Source organism: Nycticebus coucang, chromosome 10 (assembly GCF_027406575.1).
Source record: "Nycticebus coucang isolate mNycCou1 chromosome 10, mNycCou1.pri, whole genome shotgun sequence".
Taxonomy (NCBI): domain Eukaryota; kingdom Metazoa; phylum Chordata; class Mammalia; order Primates; family Lorisidae; genus Nycticebus; species Nycticebus coucang.
This window is the reverse complement of record NC_069789.1, coordinates 31169172-31193217: the sequence shown is the minus strand read 5'-3', so window position 1 is coordinate 31193217 and position 24046 is coordinate 31169172.

Below are 24046 nucleotides of genomic sequence, written 5' to 3'. Positions count from 1 at the left end.
GAGTGGCTCTCCTTTCGGATGCCTCCCTCAGTTCAGGATTAATTACTTGTCAATTGGATTTTGTCAGCATTTACAAGCTGCTGACCTCCGTGGGGGAGGGGCCTGCTGGCCGGCACCGTGGAGCAGGGATGAATCTCTACAACAGAGTCTGTGATTTTTAAATTACCCCTCATATATAGCAAACCGCCAGTTCGCTGGGCGTCTCCAGCTGTCTGTCCACTCCAATAATCCACACACAGGGAAGGTCCAGACCGCCTTTCCTCTCACCTGGTGGCTTGGGAGAGGTGGGCTACACGTCCGTCCTGTCCGCCATCATGCTCCGCCTCCCCTCTGTGCAACATCTTAATGGTTTCTGGTTATGGAAAGTCTATCCTGGGCCTAGTCTGAGTAGGAGAGGTTAAGGCAGATATTTCCGTGTATATTGTTCTGTTTTCTTTACCATAGCAGGAGAGACAGGTCTGGCCCTGGGACCTGGTGAGGTAGAAAGGGCAGCAGGTTCCCTGAAGAGGTCAAAGCGAGTCCCTGCAATCTGGTGGCAGGTTGGCACCATGAAGAGGAGGCCAATGTGAGTGTTCCTGCAAGAGGACACACCAGTGACCTGCAGGAATATTGAATCCAACACTAAGTCTCTGATCTTCCTCATCCCAAACTATTGGTTACTGTTGGACACGATATCATCCACTATAATGCTTATTTGCTATGCCTAGAGAATGGAGGAGAGGAGGTTGCATTCACCCTGGAGGAAAGAGGAGGAAGGGAGGGAAGGAAGAAAGAAAGAAAAGAGAGAGAGAGGAGTGCAGGTCCAGAGAATGAGTCCAGGTAAGAGCAAGAATTCTGAATGACTGGCTCAGTGCCTGTAGCACAGTGGTTAAGGTGCCAGCCACATGCACCATACCTGACCCGGGCCAGCTAAACAACAACTGCAACAAGAAAATAGCCGGGCATTGTGGTGGATGCCTGTAGTCCCAGCTACTTGGGAGGCTGTGGCAAGAGCATTGCTTGAGCCCAAGAGTTTGAGGTTGCTGTGAGCTGTGACACCATGTCACTCTACCCAGGGTGACATGGTGAGACTCTGTCTCAAAAAAAAAAAGAATTCCAAGTGACTCTGGAGGTGGCCACTTGGTAGTACCAGGAAATCCTGGAAGGCACTGAATATCACACAGTCCCATGGAAGACACGGCCTGCCATAATTAAAAAAGTTTCTAATACAAAGGAAAGGGTGGTCATAGAAGGCCTGGCAGCCAGGACACATTTGAATTACCTGTATGGGGGCCAGTGATATCTCTATTGCCATCATCTGTCTGGTCTTTATTTGTATCATTTATTTGTACTTGTATTATTACTTAACTTACCCTATGTTTTAGTACCTTCTCTTCTTTAGTAGACCTTGATTCTTTGAGGGGTACCATGGACAGTTTCACTTGGTGTGGAGGTCTTCATACCGAGGAGTAATCAGAGGTAACTGGAAGAAGTTGGCAAGGCCCAGATCACTATATGGCCTTGTCAACCACATATTTCAAAGTGTTTCACTATGAACCCTGTGGTGTAATGTATGAAGTTAGCTTCACAATTTAGGATTGGATTGTAAGCAATCACGAATTTGTGCTCACAGGTGGCTTTTAGCAAGTACTTCAAATATCAAATAAATTTATATAGAGAGCTCATTAATCAGCATAGGATTTATTGGAAACCCTTTTTCATTGGTGAAATAAGTAGGACTGAGGATTCAGGTTAAGCTTGCCAGGTTGAATGAGTGCCTGCCGCATGGCACAAAGAGGTGTAACAACACAGCAGACTCAGCCCCACTGAGTAGAGGCATAAGTAGGCGGAGAGCTCTGCTTGGCCTAGCTTCAGCCCCCACCTCTGCCAACATCCTTCATGCAGGGCTCTCTCCCTTGACCAGCAGGCTTGTTGTCAGTACTCCTGCAGCACCTGCAGTCCTACAGTCCCACCTTAGGGCCAGGGCCCAGACTCGTGTAGCGTGGTAGGGCGCCTGTGTTTTTTAGCTGTGATGACTTGTCAAAAGGTTGGCTGTGCCCTGCCAGCTCCCCGTTCTGTTACCTCTGGCAAGGCCCCTCTGAGGGGTGCCCTGCTTGCCTGCACAACCGCTGTGGGGAGAGGTGTGGGACACTCAGGCAGCCTTCCTCGCCACACACCTGTGCACATGCGTGCCAGATGCTACCACCCACACGCTGCCTGTGCCTCCAAGTCCACAGACTCAGATTCTGATGAACATACTCTCCCTGTGCTCACTTAACATGCAGTGAGCGAGCAGTGGCTGCATGTCGAAGTTGCCCTTGGTGCAGGCACAGGAGGTGTGACACAGGTGAACTTTCCCCCTTTATGGGGAGAGTAAACAATCAGCAGCATAAAAAGCATGTTGTGCTAGAAGGTGATGCAGAGAGAGATTGAGATTTAAAAGGGGTGCTGGGGCGGGCTCAAAGCCACCGCAGCGCTGACAGAGAGCTTTCGGGGGAGGGACCAGGGATGCTAGGACAGCAGTCCAGGAGCCGGGTGGGGCCCAGTTATTTCTACTGAGATGGATGACTGGGCAAGTTAGGGGCTGCTGGGGAACTTAAATAATTTATTTCTGGATCTTATTTATGCAGACTTTTGAAAAAACATCACAAAGCGGAAGGAGAGAGAATGAAGAGCATGAAAATGGGGCAGGCAAAAGAAGGAAGCCCAGCCCAGACACCCAGGGGAAAGGAGGCGGGGAGCAGAAAAAGGCCTGTGAAGGGCTCTGTGCCCCTGCTGGGCCCAGGGACAGCTCTGTGGCTCAGCTGCGCCCTGCTCAGCCTCGTGGGAACTGTGCTCTAAGCAGGGCGAGGACCCCTCCCCAGGAAGGCCCAGGTCCTCTCCCAACACTCTGTCCTTCTCACATTTATCTCTGGTCAGCCTGTTTGGTTTCCTGGTGGCCCACAGGGGAAGAGCACTAGGTGTCTGTTGCGGGAATGAATGAAGTTATCCAGTGCTCATTTGCTGCACTGGGGTTCCCTGCTGGTGGACACTGACAAAGCCACCAGAGGACCTGCTTGCGAAGCTGGTTGTCCTGGAAACCTAGTTTGGGTGGCAGCATCTTCCTCTGGAAGGCCAAGTAGTTTGCTGGACCTTAGAGACCCAGGGATGCAGTACAAAGAGCTCTGAAGTGGCAACAGGAAACCTGGTACCATCTTAGCCGAGTTTACTCGTCCTGGACGTGGCTATGTGGCTCACTGCCTGTGAGTCATTTCTTTTGCCTTTGAAACCCAAAGGATGAGAGAATGAATGGTGGCCCTCTGTGCTTGACAGGGAGATTTTGAGAAATGTGAGGAGAGTCAGGAGGTGCTTGGGTGCATTGGAAGGCATTACTCTCATGCTGCTACATGGGGTGGGGGGGTGGGGTTAAAGACAGAAAAGTACAAAGAGCACTTCAGGGAATACTGAGGTACTCGCCACTGGAGCACCAGGTGCTAATACTTCATTATATTTGATTCATTTCTCTCTGGAGTAAAACTATGATACGTGAAATTTACGTCTCCTTTTAACCATTCCATAATAATTCTGCTCCCCTTTTCTCCCCTTTCCCCAAAGGCAACAACTGCCATGCTTTTGGTGTATATCCCTTTATCTCATGCTTTGAATATTTTAAATATATTATTTATAGGAATGATAATATGTAAGCAAGTATTATATTTGTCTTGAAAGTTTATGTAAATAATAAGTCCCCCCTCCTCCCTGCAGCCCCTGCCCCAGCCTCTTTCCCTCACTTCTCTACCTCAGTGAAGTGCCCAGACTGGGTCACTTGTCCTGGGGCCCTATGAGTGACACAATAACCTTTCCTCAGTCTCAGTGCTGTGGCTTCTCTCCCCTTCCTTGGCCCTGCCAGGACCAGCTGCGCCTGGCACTGAGAACTGCAGGCAGGCATGTGCTCAGAGCCTCCCACTTGCCTTGCCCCACCTGCGTGCTTTTCCCTGACTGGCCCCTCACCCCCTCAGACCTTTGCTCTAATGACAGTAACCAGAGAGGCTTTGCCGGACATACCATCCTCTTCCTCCTTACCTTGCTTTTTGGTGAAGCATCCTCCTAATTACTTTATTTATTTATGTAATTAATCAGTATACTTCTACTTTTCTAAGGCTTGTCCTGATTTCTTTCATTTCCTGGTATCACAGCTAGTGGCTGCCCCTATACCTGGAAGCAGCCCAGGCAGCAGAGCTTGCAGAATCCTTGGAGGAGGACCAAGGAAAGGGAAAGGTTGGTGTGGGGAATGGGCTGTGAGGGGGCAGGGCTCAGGGAGTAATCCTCAACCACTTCTCCTTTAAACAACATTTTTTTCATGTGCCAGAATTCACGTAGCCCATGCATATTTTCTTGTTATTGTAAGCACACAGTTTTTCCTCTTTAAGGTTGATCTTTACCCCATGTGCTAAGATTTATGTCATTTAGCAGTCTTGTTAAGATACTGTATAAATAAAGCTGTTTCCATGGTTTGGTCAGCCCTCCCGACCCCATCCTATCCTTTGTCTCTTGTGTGTTTTGTGTCTCTTTTCTCTCATTTCCCACCATTCCCACTGAGGTTCTTTCTCCTTCCTCATGCGGGTTTGTGAGAGGTTGGCCTGACCTCTTCCACCTGGGGCTGGGAAATGGGCTGGAGACTTTCATTACAATCAGGTGTCTGCCATTCATGAAAAAGTACTACAGGGAAGACTAAGAGGTTTGGGATGTGCTTCCCAAAGTGAGCAGGGGAGAGGAGTGTGGAGGACTGAAGACCTTTGGTTCTGCCTGAGCAGGCTCCCTTTCACACAGTGGGAAAGCCACGCCACGTCAGGACCTGCCTGCACATGGTCAGTGTGGATGCTGCAGGGGTACTCCTCACTCCATCCCCTGACAACGGAGAGGGAGGGGGCTGGCCTGGGATGGAACCTGGAAGGAGGGCCTGGCTGAGTCCTTATGAGTCAGGGGAAGTGTGAGGTTTAGGCCAGGCCTGTGTCTTCCTTGAAGTGAGACTGACTGCGAGGTTGCCTGGAAACTCCAAATGCTCCAACAGGTTTAGGTGTGATTTGGGCTCTGCCACAGGGAATGCTGACAAGGAAGGGTACATTAGGGGCTGGTCTGGGCCTTGGAACCTGCCTTCTCCTAAATTATATCCTGATATAACTTGCACTGACCCTGGAGTTATCTCAACTAACTTGGGGTTCTTAGGAAAAACAGATATGATTATGGTTGATATATATTTGGGGTTGATTTGGACTCTGATCAAGGATTATCCCGGCTCAGACCTGGTGCTCAAGGAATGGGAGCTGGCATCACTCCATTACCTCCTTGGCCCTGGGTACAGTGCAATGAGTAGAGACCCATGTGTGACTCCAAGAGGCCTATCCTCTGTCTCTCTCCTCCAGAGACATTACAGAGCCATGACATGTCTCCCAGGAAGGGAGAATTATTTTTGCCTGTGGCATAAATAAAGCCAGGGACCAGTTCCAAGAATCACAGGTACTTGCCAGCACATGGCAGCCGTTCTGACAAAGGCAGGAGGAAGCCAGCAGAGTCCACCTTGCTTGGCTGCTGGTGATAGGGGCCACAGGACAGGTCTCTGAGAAATGGAGTGGAAAGGAGGCCCAGAATTTCACTTACCATTTTCAAGTTTATTGAAACAAGTGGGAAAATAGAATAACTTTGAAACAATCTTTTTTTGTTGTTGCAGTTTTTGGCCAGGGCTGGGTAGGAACCCTTCATCTCCGGCATATGGGGCCGGTGCCCTACCCCTATGAGCCACAGGCACCACCCAAAACAATCTTTTAAAAACTTAAGATCTTAAGAAAGAAAAATAAAATATTGCCTTTCTAGAAATCTAAGGCACACCCTATAACTGTCTCCCCAGAGGTCACCTCCATCAGTGATTTCTGCTTGTCTTTCTCTTGCTCTGCCTTAATATTCCTATTGTGCATTTACATACCAGCATAAGCTTCTTACTGTGTACTACATACCTGCATAACCTTCTTACTGCGCATGTGTATACCTGTGTAAGCTTCTTACTGTGTACTACATACCTGCATAACCTTCTTACTGCGCATGTGTATACCTGTGTAAGCTTCTTACTGTGTACTACATACCTGCATAACCTTCTTACTACGCATGTGTATACCTGTGTAAGCTTCTTACTGTGTAGTACATACCTGCATGAGCTTCTTACTGTGCACATGCATACCTGGATAAGCTTCTTACTGTGTACTACATACCTGCATAAACTTCTTACTGCGCATGTGTATACCTGTGTAAGCTTCTTACTGTGTACTACATACCTGCATAAACTTCTTACTGCGCATGTGTATACCTGTGTAAGCTTCTTACTGTGTACTACATACCTGCATAACCTTCTTACTGCGCATGTGTATACCTGTGTAAGCTTCTTACTGTGTAGTACATACCTGCATGAGCTTCTTACTGTGCACATGCATACCTGGATAAGCTTCTTACTGTGTACTACATACCTGCATAAACTTCTTACTGCGCATGTGTATACCTGTGTAAGCTTCTTACTGTGTACTACATACCTGCATAAACTTCTTACTGGGCATGTGTATACCTGTGTAAGCTTCTTACTGTGTAGTACATACCTGCATGAGCTTCTTACTGTGCACATGCATACCTGGATAAGCTTCTTACTGTGTACTACATACCTGTATAAACGTCTTACTATGTACTACATACCTGCATAAACTTCTTACTGGGCACATACATACATACCTGCATAAGCTTCCTACTGTGTACTACATATCTGCATAAGCTTCTTACTGTGCACGTACATACCTGGATAAACTTCTTACTGGGCACGTACATACCTGGATAAGCTTCTTACTGGGCACGTACGTACCTGCACAAACTTCTTACTGGGCACGTACATACCTGGATAAGTTTCTTACTGTGCACGTGCATACCTGCATAAACTACTTACTGGGCACGTACATACCTGGATAAGCTTCTTACTGGCCACGTACGTACCCGCATAAACTTCTTACTGGGCACGTACATACCTGGATAAGCTTCTTACTGGCCATGTACATACCTGCATAAGCTTCTTACTGTGTATTACATACCTGCGTAAGCTTCTTACTGGGCATGTACATACCTGCATAAACTTCTTACTGGGCACGTACATACCTGGATAAGCTTCTTACTGGCCACGTACGTACCTGCATAAACTTCTTACTGGGCACATACATACCTGGATAAGCTTCTTACTGGCCACGTACATACCTGCATAAGCTTCTTACTGTGTATTACATACCTGCGTAAGCTTCTTACTGGGCATGTACATACCTGCATAAACTTCTTACTGGGCACGTACATACCTGGATAAGCTTCTTACTGTGCACGTACATATCTGCATAAACTTACTGGGCACGTACATACCTGCATAAACTTCTTACTGGGCATGTACATACCTGCATAAGCTTCTTACTGTGTACTACATACCTGGATAAGCTTCTTACTGTGCACGTGCATACCTACATAAGCTTCTTACTGTGTACTACATACCTGCATAAGCTTCATAGTGTGCAGGTGCACCTGCATAAGCTTCTTACTGTGCATATACACACCCGGATAAGGCTCTCACAGTGTAGTACATACCTGCATAAGCATCTTACCGTACACGTGCGTAGTACATACCTGGATAAGCTTCCTACTGTGCACGGGCACACCTCTATCAGCTGCACATGACATTTGTTTTTAAACTTTCTTTAAATGATTTTCTAAATAATTTCTTTAAATATTTTTATATATGATACTGCAACTTCCTTTTTTTTTAAAGTGGGAAAATAGATCATGTAAAATTACCCTACCAACAATTTCCGAGTGCACAGTGCTGTATTGCCAACCATGTGCACTGTTGTGCAGCAGACACCAGAAACCAGCCCCTAATCCTACATGGCTGATGCTCTACTCACACTGAAAAACACCTGCCCCCAGCCCCTGACAACTGCCGTCATGTTTCTGTGAGTTTGACTACTCTAGGTACATCATGTAAGTGGAATCAAGCAGTCCCTACCTGGCTTATTTCACTTAGCAGAATATCCTCAAGGTTCATCCATATTTTACTCAGCCTTTTTTTTTTTCTAAAGGCTGAGTAAAATATTACGTTGTATCTGTATACCCATACCACACCTTCTTTATCCATTCATATGTTGATGGACATTTACTTTGCTTTCACCTCTTGGCTATTGTGAAGGATGCCCCCGTGCACATGGATGTGCAAGTATCTTTTGGAGATCCTATTTTCAATTGGTACAGTGACTGTGGAAAACAGTACAGAGGTTCCTCAAATATTTTAAATCGAAACAACCATATGATCCAGTAATACTTCTGGGTGTATATCCAAAAGAATTGAAAATAGAATGTACCTAGAGTAGCCACACTAATGAATGTGAGGTGGTACCTCATGTGGTCTTGATTTGCAGTTCCCAACGAGCAGGGAGTTTGGAAATCCTTTTATGTGCTTGTTGGCCCTTTGTATATATTCTCTGGAGAAATGTCTATGAAGTCCTTTGTCCACTTTTTAATTGGGTTATTTGTTATTGAGTTGTATTTCTTTGCATATTCAGGATATTAAGTCCTTATCAGATGTATGATTTGCAAGTATTTTCTCCCATTCTATAGGTTGTCTTTTCCCTCTGCTGATTTTTTTTCTTTGCTGCACAGAAGTTTATAAGTTTGATGTAATTGCATTCACCTACTTTTGCTTTTATCACCTGTGCTTTTGGTGTCATATCCAATACTGTGAAACTGTCCTCCATGTTTTCTCTTATGAGTTTTATACTTTCGGGTCTTTAATTCATTTTGAGTTTATTTTTGTGTATGGTGTATGCAATTTGCTTTTCAAGCTTACTTTGATTTTGAGATTTATCCATGTTGGTATAAAGTAGCTCTAGCTCAATATATGCTGCTGCTGAAGTAACATTCTCCACAAGTTTTCTTCCAATTCTAGACTCATATACGGTGCTGTGATGAATGTTCTCAAAGGCTCCCGTGTGCACATATGATAAGCAGAACTACTGACCTTGGGTGTCACCTCTTCTGTATTAATAGAGTTGTGGTCACTGACACATACCACCTCCAGTTTGTGAGTGGGCCGCTGCTCCTTCTCTCCCAACATCCACACCCTTAGCTGGATTCATTTTTGCGGATATGATGTGTAAGATGCTACTTCATGATGTTAACTTACACTTTCCTGGTTTCTTAATAAAATTTGAGGTATACATTTTGTTAACCTATTTCATGCTTCTCCAATCCTGTAAGCTGTTAGGATGGACGATTGCATTGTTAGGATGCACAATAGCAGTACGACCAGGGGAGTAACACTACTCTGTGGAACATTCCTTTGCCTTCTATGTTCATATCTTCAGCTCTATGATAATTATTCTTTATAATAACTTGAGGCAAAGAGGAAGGCCTGAAACTGGTTAATAAAATGTATACCTATTCTTAAAGAGATAAACCAAAGAACAAGCAAGTGCCAGCTTCTGATGCTGACTCCAGGAAAGGTAAGGACTGCTCTGTACGCATACTTAGGCATCAGAGCTCTATGGCCTTCACTTTCTTGGAGGTCCCTAGGAGAAGATATACTGTAAGTAGGAGGTAAATGACATTTTTCAAATTCAGACTAAGATTGTCATGGACAAATCAGAATTTTAGTAAGGTCTGAGTAATAAGCCATCAAAAATAGACGTTACTACGTTTTCAAGTAAGAGCAAGTAGGCTTACTTTAGCAATCCCATGAGAATCACCTCTCTGGTCTAGTCCTCTGGGGTTGGAGTAGAAAGAAGTTGATATACAAGGCCTGCAGCCACATGGTGACTGTAAAAGCTGTTTACATATTTTGGGCCCCAGAGTGGCCAGGGGGGCTCCTCAATCAGAACAACCCTGAGAAAAGGAATCTGCCAGGGACAGTATTTATAATCTAAAACAGCAATAAAATATTCTGGTCCGGCATGTAAGGAGCTTGGAAGTTATCACTCATATACTTTATAATAACTTGTTGAGTTATTATAAAGTATTTCAACAAGAAAAATGCTCCACAAATTCATAATCAAGAACTCTTCTGATTAAAGATGGCGGCCGAGTAACAGCTTCCCTGCAACTGGGCAAAGCAAGTCTGGGGAGATAAGACTCCAGGCATCTCTGGCTGGTGGGATCTGCCTATAATTATCCCTTTGAGGATAAAAGGAGTCAGCAAGGGACTTCTGCACCCCAAGAGGAGGGCAAAAACAGTGGAAAACTGGCAAGTGGTTGCATGTGTTTGATCAACCTAATCCCGCTGGCAACCGTAACTACAAGCAGCAATGAGACTGCAAACTGGAAAGGCCTTACCTGTGAACTGTTTTGGTGTTTTTGGACTTGGCACTCAGTTGAACTGTCTCGGGGAGAGCTTGAGCAGAAGTGTGGAGAACTTTGGGTATTGTCTAGGGCCCCAGACCAAGCCACTGAGCTGGGTTGCAGGGAGCCATTATGAGAGAACTGCCCCGGCAAGCTCTGCCCTCAGGGTCCCAGAGCAAGGATCGGGCGGGAACTAGTAACCTAGTGACTGAGCAGACTAAAGGTGGGGACTGAGCTGCCTTTCAGCCTTAACCCTCAGGGGCAGAGTGAGACCAGGTTTTGGCACACTGGAGACTCAGGCTGTTGCCCTGGGTAGAGTGCCGTGGCATCACAGCTCATAACAACCTCAAACTCCTGGGCTTAGCACTACCCAGACCTACATAAGAGCTGCGCCACGACCCCCGACCCATGACCTGCACCCACCGGGCTTCCTCATGCCCTGACCAGGAACTGCAGGAGCTGCGCAACCCTGCGTCCTCCCTACTATGTCCTCCAGGCCTCCACACTGGCCCATTAGTCTGGCCAGGGATACTTGTAGCTGCGTGCCCTCTGGAGCCCTCCCTGCCTCTGCACAGAGCCCTTCCCCTGGTCAGAAACTGCTGGAGCCTTGAGCTGTCTGTGCCAAAGTCATTGGGCGCCAGGCACTCCCAGAACCATGCGCACCACCTCCCGCCCTGCTGCTGGATCCGAGTGTGTCACACGCCGGAGCTGCTTCCACAACCAGAACTCCCTAGCTGGGGCAGCCCCACAGGAACTACACAGGGTGACTCCCTACAAAGATCCAGCAACAATAGAGGGATCTCGCTAGGGTCTAATCTTGCAGAGACACCTCCCCAACTCTGAGGATGGCCAGAGGCAACGGTGAAAAACAATCATGAGGTGAAATCAACAGAAAAACTCTGGCAATATGAACAATCAGAGTAGATCAACTCCCCCAAGGATAAATGGGGCAGAAACAGGAAAAGATCCCATGCACAAACAAATAGCTGAGATGTCAGAAATCGAATTCAGAATCTAGATAGCAAATAAGATCAAATTAGAACTCCAAGCAGTAACCCAAAAGATGTCTCAAGAATTCAACAAATTCAAAGACCAAATGACCAAAGATTTTGACACATTGAGACAAGAAGTTGCATACCTCAAAGATCTGAGAAACAAAGTAGAATCCCTCAGTAACAGAATGGAGCAAGCAGAAGAAAGGATTTCTGACATTGAAGACAAAACTTTCAAACACTCCCAAACTTTCAAGAGGAAGAGAAATGGAGAGGAAAAACAGATCACTCTCTCAGAGAGCTCTGAGATAATTCAAAGAAAACAAATATTCCTCTAATAGGGATCCCTGAAAGCAACGAAGTGGCTTCACAAGGCACAGAGTATCTTCTCCATGAGATTATGAAGGAGAACTTTCCAGACATGCCAAGAGATTCTGAAATACAGATAGCACACAGTTTCAGAACTCCAGCACAACTCAATCCAAATAAGACATCCCCCAGACACATCATAATCAATTTCACTGAAGTTAATATGAAGGAGAAAATTCAGAAAGCTGCCAGATGAAAGAAAACCATTACCTACAAGGGGAAGAATATCAGAATAACTGCAGATCTCTCTGCTGAAACCTTTCAAGCTAGAAGAGGATGGTCATTGACTTTTAATCTCCTAAAACAAAATAACTTTCAACCCAGGATCCTGTACCCAGCTAAACTGAGTTTCATTTATGATGGAGAAAGTAAATACTTCAATGACATTCACATGTTGAAGAAATTTGCCATAACCAAACCAGCTCTCCAGGGTATTCTCAGACCTATCCTCCATAAAGACCAGCGTAATCCTCCACCACAAAAGTAAACCCACCCAAAAAATTTTGATCAAATTCCAACTTCCACAGTCGCAAAAGGATTAAAAATGTCCACCAGACTCTCGAAAGGCTTATCAATATTCTCAATTAATGTAAATGGTTTTCCTCTAAAGAGGCACAGTTTGGCTGACTGGATACAAAAACTCAAGCCAGATATCTGTTGCATACAAGAATCACATCTAACATTAAAATACAATTATAGACTCAAGGTGACGGGATGGCCATCTATATTCCAGGCAAATGGAAAGCAGAATAAAGCAGGCATTGCAATCCTGTTCTCAGACACCATACGCTTTAAACCAACCAAAATAATTAAGGATAAGGATGGACACTTCATATTTGTTAAAGGTAATACTCAATATGAAGAGATCTCAATTATTAATATTTATGCACCCAACCACAACACACCTCAATTTATAAGAGAAACTCTAACACACATGAGCAACTTGATTTCCTCCAGTTCCATAGTAGTTGGAGATTTTAACACCCCTTTAGCAGTGCTGGATAGATCCTCCAAAAAGAAGCTAAGCAAAGACATTTTAGATTTAAACTCAACCATTCAATATCTGGACTTAACAAACATCTACAGAACATTTCATCCCAACAAAACTGAATACATATTCTTCTTGTCAGCCCATGGAACATACTCCAAAATCGACCACATCGTAGCTCACAAATCTAAACACAGCAAATTAAAAAAAATAGAAATTATTCCTTGCATCTTCTCAGACTATCATGGAATAAAAGTTGAACCCAACAACAACAGGAACCTGCATACCCATACAAAAACATGGAAACTAAACAACCTTATGCTGAAGGATAGATGGGTTATAGACGAGATTAAGAAGGAAATCACCGGGCAGCACCTGTGGCTCAGTGAGTAGGGCGCCGGCCCCATATGCCGAGGGTGGCAGGTTCAAACCCAGCCCCGGCCAAACTGCAACAACAAAAAAATAGCCGGGTGCTGTGGCGGGCACCTGTAGTCCCAGCTACTCGGGAGGCTCAGGCAAGAGAACCGCTTAAGCCCAGGAGCTGGAGGTTGCTGTGAGCTGTGTGATGCCACGGCACTCTACCAAGGGCCATAAAGTGAGACTCTGTCTCTACAAAAAAAAAAAAAAAAGGAAATCACCATATTTTTGGAACAAAACAACAATCAAGACACGAATTACCAGAACCTCTGGGATACTGCAAAGGCAGTCTTAAGAGGGAAATTTATAGCACTGCAAGCCTTCCTCAAGAAAACGGAAAGGGAGGAAGTCAATAACTTAATGGGACATCTCAAGCAACAGGAGAACAAAGAACACTCCAATCCCAAACCCAGGAGAAGAAAAGAAATAACCAAAATCAGAGCAGAACTAAATGAAATTGGAAACAAAAGAATTATACAACAGATCAATAAATCCAAAAGTTGTTTTTTTGAAAAGATCAATAAAATAGATAAACCTTTGGCCAACCTAACCAGGAAAAAAAGAGTAAAATCTCTAATTTCATCAATCAGAAACAGTAATGATGAAGTAACAACAGACCCCTCAGAAATTCAAAAAAAATCCTTAACAAATACTACAAGAAACTCTACTCTCAGAAATATGAAAATCTGAAAGAAATCGACCAATACCTGGAAGTACGCCACCTACCAAGACTTAGCCAGAATGAAGTGGAAATGTTGACCAGGCCTATATCAAGTTCTGAAATAGCATCAACTATACAAAATCTCCCTAAAAAGAAAAGCCCAGGACCAGATGGCTTTACGTCAGAATTCTACCAAACATTTAAAGAAGAACTAGTACCTATACTACTAAACCTCTTCCAAAATATAGAAAAAGAAGGAATATTACCCAACACATTCTATGAAGCAAACATCACCTTGATCCCCAAACCAGGGAAAGACCCAACAAGAAAAGAAAATTATAGACCAATATCACTAATGAATATTGATGCTAAAATACTCAATAAGATCCTAACAAACAGAATCCAACAACACATCAAAAAAGATATACACCATGACCAAGTGGGATTTATCCCAGGATCTCAAGGCTGGTTCAATATACATAAATCTATAAATGTAATTCAAAACATAAACAAACTAAAAAATAAGGACCATATGATTCTTTCAATTGATGAAGAAAAAGCTTTTGATAATATCCAGCATCCCTTCATGATCAGAACACTTAAGAAAATTGGTATAGGAGGGACATTTCTTAAATTAATAGAGGCCATCTACAGCAAACCCACAGCCAATATCGTATTGAATGGAATTAAATTGAAATCATTTCCACTTTGATCAGGAACCAGGCAAGGTTGCCCATTGTCTCCATTGCTCTTTAACATTGTCATGGAAGTTTTAGCCATTGCAATTAGGGAAGAAAAGGCGATCAAGGGTATCCACATAGGGTCAGAAGAGATCAAACTTTCACTCTTTGCAAATAATATGATCGTACATCTGGAAAACACTAGGGATTCTACTACAAAAAATTTTGAAGTGATCAGGGAATACAGCAATGTCTCAGGCTACAAAATCAACACCCTTAAATCTGTAGCCTTTATATATACCAACAATAACCAAGCCAAAAAAAAGTCAAGGACTCTATTCCTTTCACAGTAGTGCCAAAGAAGATGAAATATTTGGGAGTATACCTAACAAAGATGTGAAAGATCTCTACAAAGAGAACTATGAAACTCTAAGAAAAGAAATAGCTGAAGATGTTAACAGATGGAAAAACATACCATGCTCATGGCTGGGAAGAATCAACATTGTTAAAATGTCCATACTACCCAAAGCAATATATAATTTTAATGCAATTCCTATTAAAGCTCCATTGTCATATTTTAAAGATCTTGAAAAAATAATACTTCATTTCATATGGAATCAGAAAAAACCTTGCCTAGCCAAAACATTACTCAGCAATAAAAACAAAGCAGGAGGAATCACGCTACCAGACCTGAGACTGTACTATAAATCGATAGTGATCAAAACAGCATGCTATTGGCACGAAAACAGAGAAGTAGATGTCTGGAACAGAACAGAGAAGCAAGAGATGAATCCAGCTACTTACCGTCATTTGATCTTTGACAAGCCAATTAAAAACATTCAGTGGGAAAATATTCCCTATTAACAAATGGTGCTGGGTGAACTGGCTGGCAACCTGTAGAAGATTAAAACTGGACCCATGCCTTTCACCATTAACTAAGATAGACTCTCACTGGATAAAAGATTTAAACTTAAGACATGAAACTATAAAAATACTTGAAGAAAGTGCAGGGAAAACTCTTGAAGGAATTGGCGTGGGTGAATATTTTATGAGGAGGACTCCCCAGGCAAATTAAAGCAGTATCAAAAATACACTACTGGGACCTGATCAAACTAAAAAGCTTCTGCACAGCCAAGAACATAGTAAGTAAAGCAAGCAGACAGCCCTCAGAATGGGAGAAAATATTTGCAGGTTATACCTCCGATACAGGTCTAATAACCAGAATCCACAGAGAACTCAAATGTATTAGCAAGAAAAGAACACGTGACCCCATCTCAGGGTTGGCAAGGGACTTGAAGAGAAACTTCTCCAAAGAAGACAGATGCACGATCTACAAACACATGAAAAAAAAGCTCATAAGAGTAGCCCACATAACAAAATCCCAAAACCAGAGATGTTGGCATGGATGTGGAGAAAAGGGCACACTTCTACACTGCTGGTGGGAATACACACTAATACATCCCTTCTGGAAGGATGTTTGGAGAATACTTAGAGACCTAAAAATAGACCTGCCATTCAATCCTGTAATTCCTTTACTAGGTTTATACCCAGAAGACCAAAAATCACAATATAACAAAGACATCTGTACCAGAATGTTTATTGCAGCCCAATTCATAATTGCTAAGTCATGGAAGAATCCCAAGTGCCCATCGGCCCATGAATGGACTAGCAAATTTTGGTACATATATACCATAGAATATTATGCAGCCTTAAATAAAGATGGAGACTTTACCTCTTTCATGTTTACATGGATGGAGCTGGAACATATTCTTCTTAGCAAAGTATCTCAGGAATGGAAGAAAAAGTATCCAATGTACTCAGCTCTACTATGAAGCTAAATTATAGCTTTCACATGAAGGCTATAACCCAACTATAGCACAAGGCTATGGGGAAAGGGCCAAGGAAGGGGAAGGGAGGGGGGAGGTTAAGGTGGAGGGAGGGTAATGGGTGGGGCCACACCTACGGTGCATCCTAGAATGGGTAAAGGCGAAACTTACTAAATGCAGAATACAAATGTCTACATACAATAACTAAGAAAATGCTATGAAGGCTACATCGAACAGTTTGATGAGAATATTTCAGATTGTATATGAAACCAGCACATTGTACCCCTTGATTGCACTAATATACACAGCTATGATTTAACAAAAAATAAATTATAAAAAAAATTAAAAAATAAATAAATTGAAAAAGAAAAAAAGAACTCTTCTTAGACTGATCAGAGTACTAACGTCACAGAATGATTGGCTGTCCTCAAAATTGGAGATGGATACAGAGAATCACAACTTGTTGGAACAGAAGCCAGGGGACAGAAAACGGTGGGATGTCTGGGGGTAGGAAAGGCTCAGCAGTGATTAAAGAATTGCTGGAGGCTCAGTGTGGACAAGTGTGAGAGTTAAACATTCTGGGGTGATTCAGTATTAGGAGGATCCTGACAGATCTGTGTGTTTTACCTTCTGTCAGCCCTGTCAGGTAATCGCAGTAAAGACTAGAGAGAAATTCCCTTCTGTTTATGGGAGGAGGGGAAAGTAGCATTTTTAAGCATGCCAGAGCATTCCATTCTTCTTGACAAGGCCTGCCCTCAAGAGAAGCTATTTAGCTAGACCCTAACCTATTGGAGTTTTTATGGCTTCATGCTCTTTATGTCTTATTTCAGCTTGGATGTCACCCCGCTGGGACAGAATGCCATTCCTGACCTCTTCATGACATCAGCACTTTGCTCATGGGTATATTTCCTGTCACTTGACTTAGCTAATGAAATCAAATTTTATCTTCCTATTTAATTGCCTGACTTCCTTAAAATATGTAAATTATCTGACAGCAGGGACTTCTCCTATCCCTTGGGCTTATCTAGCAGCTCCTGGCTTGGCAAAGACCCAATAAACCTTTGGTGAATGAATAAATAAACAGCCCCAGGGCAATGTGAAGATTGGCTCTGGGGGAAGTACAGCTCATCCCAGGTTTATTCAATGAACACACCCTGAAGATGTGCTCTGTGCCAGGGCCCAGAAGTACAGTCAGTACCTTTAGAAACTGTGGGCCGAGCACCTCAAAAGCTCAGAAGGGCACCCTGGCTGGTGCTTCCAGGGGACGCCTCCCTGGCTCAGAAGCACCAGAGATGCCAGGTGTGGTCCACCGCTTCTTACATTGTGTGCTAGACCCTCCGGAATTTTCCTTTTGCTGTCTGTGATGAAAAATTTGATGATCAGAAAATCACAGGATGGAAGAAATCTGGAAGCCATCTACTTATCACCATCTCCTACTTGTGAAAACACTGCTGTTTGTTTAAAGGTAGTTAGATGGAAGTCCACAGCCGAGTTCAGCTGCAGTTGGGAGTTCAGCCAGCCTGGACCAGGGAGTTTCACAGGCGTCTCAGTCTCCTCTGCTGCAGTATGAGCTCCTTTCTTCTTGTGTGCCCCCTGTGGATGCCACCTCCCTACTTGGAGGGCCTGTCCTTCTTCCACAGCTGTGCCTAATTGATGCTCTCTCTGAGTACCCCCTCAGAGTGAGGGCCCAGTATTTATCAGATCCAGTTCACCTTGTGGAAGTTAAAAGGAATGAACTAGATTTTGGTTCATCAACATTGACTGAGCTCAAACATGTAACGCTGAAAAAAAGACAGAGACTGAAGCAGACCATATATTTATGCAAATTGAACGACACAGTAAGCAACACTGCACATCTTACAGATGCATAGGTGTGCACACTCACACTCAACAAACATGAGAGGAGCCTGCGGGAGAGGGTGCCCGGGGAGCATGGGGCCAGGAGCAGGGTCAAAAGGCGTGAGAAAGAAGTGAATATCTATAGGTGTCGGACACTGTCACCTGGGCAGATGACAGTCTTGTGCTACCCACTGAGGAAAAGGTGACTTGAATTTATTCAAGTCCAGCCCCAAAAGAGAAAGCAAGTGACTCAAGGTATAAGGGACACAGCGTGCGGGTTGACAGGGCACAGAGCCAGGACCAGAGAGAGCACTGACTGGAGAGAGCCTGCCCTAAGCAAGGGAGAGGGTGGAGGCCTCGGGGCAGGACTTCTGTGGTTTGGTGCTGAAGTACACAGAGGGTAAGAAAGAAGGGAGCCAGGGCCTCTGAGCAGTGGAATTAGAAAAAATACACAGCCTAAAAGGGATCTCCAGATACAAACATCAGGAATAATTTGACAGCACAACTTTGTACGTAATAATAGATTCAGTATGTTTCAGGCAATGTCAAAGAAAGTTCACCTGCTGTTCCTGATGATTGTTTTAAAGACAACAAAAACAAAGTTTCGCCACCCTTGGGGCTTGGTAATATAAGGACGCAGGCAAGGACACCTTAGGATAAACCCATGCCCCTGACTGATGCCATCCCCTTAGCACCTGCCCTGGGGTCCCTGGCCGGGATGCCCACTCCTCTTCACTTTTTTTTCTACACTGGGCTCTCTCTTGCCTCCAGGTCTGTTTGTTTTCTTGAACTTTATCAAAATTCTGTTATATCTTTTAATGCGTTTTCATGCTGATGTGATTATGTTTTGCTGCCTTAACTGACCTGTCCTTGGCTAGAGTGAGCACACATCCTGGGAGAGCGTGGTGCAGTCCACTGTGCTGCTGGATGATCTATAGGTCACAGAGCCTGAGCCCATACCTGGCTGACCTGGACGCAGAGCCCCATATTTAAAGGGAAACTCTGCTTCTGGCCTGTCTACTCTTCCTGTGGACAGAGTTATTGTGGTTCCCGTCTTCCCTTCCACACCCACCCAACTCCCACCCTGATCCTGCACACTTAGTGGGTGGAGCCTCACTCTCAGGTTGGTGTGTGACCAGCATGCCCAGGTTCCAAAGGTGGGAGTCAGCACCCCCTGCCAAGAGGTCTCTGAGCACCATGTGTTGCCATCCTGGAAAAGAGGAGGGAGAGATATGGGTAGCTGCCGAGAGAATTCTCACATTGTGGGTGGACAATGAGTTCTTCCCCTTTTGTGGGAATGGGCCTTCCTTACCTTCCAGCTTAGGAAGAGAAGCTTTAGGCAGACATAGCAGGGTGCTACAGGGGACACAGTGAACTGGTCTGACACAGGATGAGAGAGTGGCTGAGCTGCCCCACGGGGGTGTGAGCAGGGTGGCAGGAAAGCTGTGCATCCTCGGGAGGGATGCGCCTACTTCTGCAGCAGAAGGGATGTGAGAGAACAGGTCCAGCGCTCTCCCTCACATGTCCTTGCTATGACATCCCACAGGGAGGGCCCCCCAACCCCTGTGTGGAGGTGGATCTCTGAAAACTGAGGACTGGCCGGCTGAACAGTGCATCATCCGCATGATGAGAGGTCCTCAGGAATTGTAAGAGAGGCTCCCACAGAGCCCAAGAAGACATTGTCAAGAGGAAGACAAGGGGAGGGAGAGACAGGGGTGAAGTGAGGGGTTGGAAAGGCTTAGAGAGCAAGAAGCAGCTCCCCACGTAGTATGGGCTGAGCTGTGTCTCCCTCAGATCCACAAGTCGCAGTCCTGCTCCCCAGCAATCAGAATGTGACTATGCTAGGAGACAGGGCCCTAAAAAGGTGATTAAGGTAGAAGGAGGTCTTAAGGGTGGGCCCTAGTCTAATGTGAGTGGTGTCCTAAGAGGGGGAGATCAGGACACAGACGCGCACAGCGTGTGGACCATGTATGTGATGACACAGGAAGACAGACCCCAGAGGACACCTGCCTACTGACACCCTGTGTCTGGAGTTCCAGCCTCCAGACCACCAGCCTGTGCCAATCAGTTACAGCAGCCCTGCAGACCAAGCCACCAGGCCTTTGCCATCTCTCTGTACTTTTTGCCTGGGACAGACTTGAGCTTTCACTTTAAATGAAAGTAGCACAAGATATGTTAATAACTGAACCATAGTCATTTATGGAGCTTTGATGACTGAAAACTAGAGTCGGTTTCTCCAAGCTGAGGAAGGGCCGCCCCACAGTGGGGTTTGTTTTACGGTCACAACCTAAGGGCCTTGCTCTTTCAGGATCCTGCTGATACACTTCATGGGAGCAACAGGCTCCATCAGCAGTATCCTCAGAGGCTCTTCCACATTTGACAGGACAGTTTCCACCTCCTGGGTTGGATATAGGCTGTACTAACTACCCTGTTTCCCCGTAAATAAGACAGTGTCTTATTTTAAGGTGTGCTCCCAAAGATGCGCTAAGTCTTATTTTTAGGGGACGTCTTATCTTTCCTGTAAGTAGGTCTTATTTTTGGAGGATGTCTTATTTTTGGGGAAACGGGGTATTCTTTGGAGAAAGTACTGAGTCAAGAGTACTGAAGGCACAGGGGCTAAAGCACCTCCTGCCCTCAGCAGGGCCCACCCATCCTCACACCTCACATCCCATGGGATCTATGCTACCTTGGAAAACTGTTTTAGGCTCTGGTGGAGGAAGAATAAGCCGCTTCTTTCTCCGTGCTTCGGTGATGTCTTGGTGGCCTGTCCTTTAAATCTTTCTCCAGATTTCAGTCCCTTGTACAGATTCTGTCTTGGGAGGTGCCGTTAGAGTTTGACTTGGATTAAATTCTCTAATCCAGCCTCTGTTGCACAAGCTACCTACCAAATCCACAGAGGTAGACTGTGTCCCCAAGAATTTGAAAACTGACCCAAATGGAGTTTGGCCTTGTTCTCCAGAGTAGCCAGGGGAAGAATCGGAATGAGGCTGCAGGAATTTATTTGTTTTGAAATGAATGAATTCTTTTTGATTTACCCTAGATGCATTCATCCTATTTCCTAAATCTACTGAAAAACTAGGTCAGAATAACAGATCCAGTCTCATTGCTTGCCCTCACACGGCCCTCTGCCCTCCCAGCAGGGCAGCCCCCATGTCCCTCCCACACACAGGGGCAGGGGTGGGGCAAGAAGGGGAGCTTGACACAGACAGGATTTGGCATTCTGATCGTGAAGAGACCTGGGCTGCTTTTCTAGGCTGTTCAGTTTAAGTTGCTTTGTAAGCAGGCCACCCTGTGTTCAGTCCCTGGTAGGGAAGCCAGGAACTCACCAAACTCAGTCAGTTTAACAAGAGCAAGTTGTGCGGTGAACCCTCCCAAGACTAAAAATGAGGCTCAGCCTTCGCGTGTCCCTGTGCTGGCTCAAAGCCAGCACCTTTTCATCATTAGAAACTGTTGACTCAGGTCTTGTGCACCACTGGGCCCTGGGGGTGGTCCCAGGATCATGATTCTGGCGAGCTCACAGAGTGCCTGTGATGAAGTTGCTGTGCATGATTGCTGCTCGAGTACCAGCATTAACTAGCAGGGTCAAAGCCAAGTATGTCCTGTGTATGAGCTAAGGGTGGGTGGAATACACATTGGGAGTGCGTATTCACTTGAAAAAAAAATCAGCCAAATAAAGCAACTCCCACACCATCACCTGAGGATTCTTCACAAAATTTCTGATAGGTTCCAGAAGTTTCTAAGCTATCCAGGCTGAGACATTACTTAGTGGCTGTTAGCCTTGTATGGCCACACTAAATACAGAATTGGAAGTTGTTTAGGATACTTTAGAATTCAACCAAAGTTCCAGAGATGCTGGGGCTGTTTTTCTGAAGTTTCAGCTGTTCTCACAAGATAGGTGCTCCCAACTTCTCAGACAATGGTTATGTCTCTCAGTAAGGATGAGACATACCTGGGAGCACTTGTGAAAAGTTCAATTATCCACATCTGTTAGAACGGCCAAGCTCCAGAACCATTGGTGCTGGTGAGGATGTGGGGCAATGGGATCTCTCTGCCTGTGGGAATGCAACCAGGGGTCCTCAAACTTTTTAAACAGGGGACAATTCAGTGTCCCTCAGACTGTTGGTGGGCCGGACTATAGTTTTAAAATAAAAAACTGTGAACAAATTCCTATGCACACTGCACATATCTTATTTTGAAGTAAAAAGACAAAACGGGAACAAATACAATCACAGCGCCTCATGTGGCCTGCGGGGCGCAGTTTGAGGACCCCTGGACTATAGCCACTTAGGAGGACAGCTCAGAGGTTTCTTGCAAAACTAAACATGTTCTTACCTTATGATCCCACAATTGTGCTCCTTGGTATTTACCCCAAAGAGTTGAAAACTTATGACTATACAGAAATCTGCTCACACAGATATTTATAGCAGGTTTGTTTATAATTGTCAAAACTTGGAAGCAACCGAGATGTCCTTCAGTAGGTGAGTGTTTAAACAAACTGTGACACAGCCAGACCATGGGACGTTATTCAGCACCAAAAAGAAATAAGCTATGTAGCCATAAAAAGACATGAAGAAGTTCAAATGCTGTTCCTAAGTGAAAGAGGCCGATCTGAAAAGGCCACCTACTGTATAATTCCAACTCTATGACATTCTAGAAAAGGCAAAACTATGGAGACAGTTTAAGAACAAGTGGTTGTCAGGGGATGGGGAAGGGAGGACTGAAGAGGTGAAGCACAGAGGAATTTTAGGGCAGTGAAACTTCTCTGTGTGATGTTTTAACGGTGGATACCCGTCCTGGTACATCTGGCAAACCCACAGAAAGTACAACACTGCAAGTGAATTTTAATGTTCACTCTGGACTTTGGGTGATAAAGACATGTCACTGCAGGTTCATTGATCGTAACAAGTGTACCACTCTGGTGCAAGGTGTTGACAGTGGGGGCTGTATGCACAGGGCGGCGAGGATATATAGGAACTCTGTATTTTTTGCTCAACTTTGCTGTGAATCTAAGACAGTTGTGATGGCTAATTTTGTGTCAATTTGACTGGGCCACAGAGTGCCCAGAGGTTTGGTCAAACATCATTCTGGGTGTGTCTTCGAGGGTGTTTCTGGATGAGATTCACACTTGAGTTGGCAGACTGAGTAAGGCAGGTGCCCTGACCGCAGTGGGTGGGCCATAGGTGGAAGGCCTGAACAGAACAGAGGCCGACCCTCATGTGAGCAGGAAAGGATTCTTCCCACCCACCTGCCTGAGCTGGGACATGGGCTTTTCCTTGTCTTCAGACTCAAACTAAAAATGCCAATTCTTCAGTCTGTGGTTTCCAGCCCAGAATTTAAACCATCAGGCTTGCTGGTGCTCAGGCCTTTGGGCTTGAACTATAGCTATATCTTCAGCTCTCCTGAGTCTGTAGTTTATTCAGAATCCCTAACCACATCAGCCAATTCTTCTTTTTTTTTTTTTTTAAGTTAATATTACTGGGACCTCCCCACCTACCTATAAGAGATTTTGATTCAGTAGTGCTGGCATGAAATCTGCATCCTCATGACTTCTCCATAGTTTCTGATGCCAGCAGCATGTGAGTCAGACTGTCTGCATGCAGCCAGCAGAGGCAGAGAGAGCTACAGCCTGAAGGATCCTTCCCCCCTCCCACCTCTACAACTGAGATGGTTACAGCTAAGCACCCTGGCCTGGGAGGCAATGAAGGACAGTTTGGCCCCTTGCTATGGTTCTGCCTTTTGGGTTGGGCAGGTCATGTGGCAAGGTAGGGAGAAGATTTGGGAGTGTTTGCCTACATGGCAGAGAGTTTCCCAATGGTAGGACTGGATGATGGCAGTGACCTTGCTCTCTGCTGCTCTTCAGACTCCAGGCTCCTTCTCTGCAGCACCTGTTTATATAGTGGGTCACACAGCTGTCCTCT